We start from the raw sequence: 3,985 nt of genomic DNA, 5'->3' as shown, positions 1-3,985 counted from the left end.
AGAAGAAAATAAACTGACTCCCCCAACTGTGGAAATGCAGAAGGAGGGCAAACATGCAGAAGAATCATGCCCAAAACTATTCCAGTGCTTTTGGATCAACTTCCAAGAAAATCAGGGCTAAGCAGAGTATACAGAGAATCTTCTCAGAGATTTCCAGGTTCTGTCCAGATATTTTTCACAATACCTTGAACATGAACATATGAAGCTGTCTTATACTGAATCAGACCCTCGGTCCATCAAAGTCAGTATTGTCTTCTCAGACTGGCAGCGGCTCTCCAGGGTCTCAAGCTGAGGTTTTTCACACCTATGGTATTTGCCTGGACCCTTTTTTGGAGATGCCAGGGATTGAACCTGGGACCTTCTGCTTCCTAAGCAGATGCTCTACCACTGAGCCACTGTCCCTCCCCTGCTCTCCAGGGTCTCAAGCTGAGGTTTTTCACACCTATTTGCCTGGACCCTTTTTTGGAGATGCCAGGGATTGAACCTGGGACCTTCTGCTTACCAAGCAGATGCTCTACCACTGAGCCACCGTCCCTCCCCAACCTTCTACCTGAAACTTTGAACTAGAAATGTTGGAGGCTGAATCATGGAACAAGCAAAACAGATGCTCTACCTCTGCTAAGTGATCCCGCCCTTAATTTTAATCACGATTTAGTCTCTAGGAAGCTGCTGAAAAAAAATTTAGGTTCAAGTCAGCAACTCTTAATGAGCTAGAGAGGATGAGAGAACTGCCCCACCCCTGCTGCCTCTCCTATGTCTACCACAGAGGTATTTGGTGAACTTTTTTGCACACATTCAATTTGTAAGCCCAATAATGCCAACAAACCTTCACGTTGCGCACTCCTGAGGTTTGCAGCATCCATAAATAGAATGATTGTTCTGAGGCTTTCTAGTTTTGTGACTCTATACAAAGAAAAGTTCTTCAGATAAAGTAATATGAGATTGTGTGACTGAGTCACAACCTAGTAAACAAGAGTGGAACTGGAGTGTCTTGTTCCAGAAGGGACATTTCCTGCATTTCCTAGTTATCTAGTACTTGAAATGGACTCGTGCGCACTTGAATGTTGATATGTCCTCAGGTTTCTGTTATGTGCTGGCTGCTATGGAATCCACGAGTCCCAATGACAGGGCACAATTACTCTACTGGATTAAAATAATAAAGAAGACATCCATTGGCCCTGCTGACATAAAGATCCCTCCCAATGGTTGTTTGGCTTGATGCTGTCAAGTCGATTGTGGCTTTGTCTCACCTTCAAACCAAAGATGTTGGCAAGAGTCACGCATCATTTATGGGTGGTTGCTGTGGTAACATAACAATCTTACCTAGTACAATCCCCCCCCCCCTTTCTTCAGTGCTGGGTGGGGCCACTTGAAATTTTTCAGAAGCTGTGAATCACTAAAGAATGAACTTTATTTGTTTTCAGCTGCTTACTAGGGTCTTTTCCCATCAGCTCTGGCCCCATAATGCTTTGGTTTATCACACAATTTCTGTACTCATTTCTGCTTCTTTAGTCTCTCTCTCTTCTTCTTCTTCTTCTTTTGGTAATTCCCAATCTTTTTTCTGATTCTTTTGAAACCACTTCTATCCCAATGGGTTTTTTTGAAGTCGATTTTGAATCAGTTTTTCCCTCATGAGTACTTTTTCTGTAGGTTTTCTTTGTCCTACCCACTCCTACTCACTTCCAGTCTCTTCTGCCCTTCCAGCCTCTTCTCCTACCCATTTCCAGCCCTTTCAATGATTGGACTGTCATCATCATCAAACCACTCCTTCTCCTCCTCCTGCAGTTTCAGTTTTTATTTTTAAAGGCCCTAAAATATCAGTATATCAATGTATGTTGTAATAATAGTTGAAGCAGGTTCTCTGAATTCCCAGCTTTCATTTGTTAAAAAAAGTTCTCTAGTCTTTTCCCTTGTAGAGATATGCATTTTTCCTTATATCTCAGTGGGTGAAGAGAATAAAGACTTACGTTTTTAAGGAAAGCTGGGAATTCAGAATCTGCTTAAAACTATCATTAAACACTACATTAATATATTGATATTTTCGGGCCTTTTAAATGAAATTAATGTGATGACACCAACATCTCGCAGACGTGGAAGAAAAGAAACTGGTTCTATAACTGTAAAAATGCATTGGGAGGGCAGATGTACAGAACAACCATGCCCAAACTGATTCTGATGGTTGGAGATTGACTGCCAAAGAGTAAGTAAAACATGCAAAAAAGGTCCTAGATTTGTGTAAAGTTTAGGTTACTGAGCATTGGCAAGTATAGCTTACTTTGTTATTGGCTCAATTCATTATTGATTTGTTCTAGGTGAAAGCTTCATTTTAGGTTTCTTTCCAAGTTCTCTCCTGGTTCATAATGTCATTGCATGCCCACTGATGGTGCCCAGTGCTTGTGCATTAGTATAGTGATGAACTTGTAATGTGACTTATAGTTTTACTTTTGGTGCATGAAATTATGTCATGGAAGGTAGAATGGAAAGCCAAGGGAAGTGAAGCCAAAGCTAATGAACGGTGACTTCTTCCTGTTTGGATTCTAGATTCTATGATTCTAACTAAAGATGAACTTTCAAAATCAATGTCTGGTGTCCTTCAGCATCACTGGGGTGGTTATTGCTCAAATCCATGCTTATTGGAGTAAGCAGGCCTCAGATTCAGTGGGAGCTCCCAGGACCGCAGCTCCTGAACCTTTCGGAGAGTTCCTCCTCCTCCTTCTGAGAGTTCCATGTCCATTGAATAGTATCTGCAGTTGCATAACAATCCCTGGATGAGCTCCCCCACCTGTTTTTCTACCAAACGACCCCTGGGGGTAAGTCATCAATTGCATCTGAATGCAAGTAGCCCGTAATCTTCGTCCTGTTTTCCTTCCTTTGAGATAATGATTCATCATGTAATGTATTGCTTTCTTTTGTTTTATTGTTGCTCTTACAAGTGAAGAAGATCATGGAAAGAAGACACATACACTGTGGTCTGTGTCTCAAAAAGCAGAGATTCCAGGAGACATACACAGAAGTGAAAATTTACTTCCCTGAATGAAGCAAGGCCAATCTGTTCATGTGGTCAGCATGACTGCATCTACTGAGATACCAGGATGTGCAAGTACCAGAGGGCACACACTGATAATGCATATGAGAAATTACTCATTTCACTTTGTCTCCCAGTAATACGCTGGATCACTGAGTGGTGCAGAGAAGTCTGTGACACAATTTTACATGCAAGCTGAGATCTGACTAGGGTTGAGCTGAAGTATCAGCAAGCCGATATCTCAGGGCAAATTGGGGGAAATATGTGGTATGAAAAGCCCCCTGAATCCCTCCCCAAACATACCTTAAATATACCTTCTATGGCCGTAAGGCGATTATCCTCCCATGCTGTGCCACAAACCATCAAAAAGTTCATTTTGCCCGGTTCACTAGGCAACATGAGAATATACCCCTATCAGCTGTTAGGAAGAAGAGATAGAAGGATGCCTAATTATCTAGGTAGCTGGGCCATACACCTCATATTCTTGCTGTGCTACAAGCTGCAGCATAGACAGGAAGTGTCCCCTTGGTTGCTTAGGCAAATGTACTTCCTATCTTGCCAGTGGCTAGGAAAATAGGAAATTGAGAGACTCCAGTGTACTGCTATGAGTACTCCTTCCCCTGCAAAAGAAGAACCCAGTGTCACATAGTTGCCTAGACAATGCAGGAGCATTTCCTTCTCTTCCCGTGCTGGGTGACACCTACTCCACATTCAATGCCACTGCCTACCCTGAATTTCATGGTTGTACCTCTCTTGCCAAGCACTGAGAAGTTGGCAGATCTAAGCAATAGAGCAGCTGCTCTGCATTGATGTAGCATGGCTCTTCATGATAGCACTGCAGCGCCCACTCTTAAACATTTGATCAGAAATGCAATTTACGTATTTGAACAAGTCTAAACCATAATATTCAAAAATACATTTGAAGTTAACGTTTTGTCACCCATGTGAAAATATTATGAG

General features: G+C 42.1%; 1 non-coding gene across 1 annotated transcript; it reads right to left on the bottom strand.

Annotated features, from left to right (window-relative positions):
• Nucleotides 1–330: 330 nt before the first annotated feature.
• Nucleotides 331–401, bottom strand: TRNAP-AGG (transfer RNA proline (anticodon AGG)). The gene has a single exon. It is a non-coding gene; the product is annotated as a tRNA-Pro (tRNA).
• Nucleotides 402–3,985: the final 3,584 nt, after the last annotated feature.

Source organism: Heteronotia binoei, chromosome 5 (genome assembly GCF_032191835.1).
Source record: "Heteronotia binoei isolate CCM8104 ecotype False Entrance Well chromosome 5, APGP_CSIRO_Hbin_v1, whole genome shotgun sequence".
NCBI lineage: Eukaryota > Metazoa > Chordata > Lepidosauria > Squamata > Gekkonidae > Heteronotia > Heteronotia binoei.
Note: the sequence above shows the minus strand (reverse complement) of the source record. Positions and strands in the feature narration are given on the sequence as shown.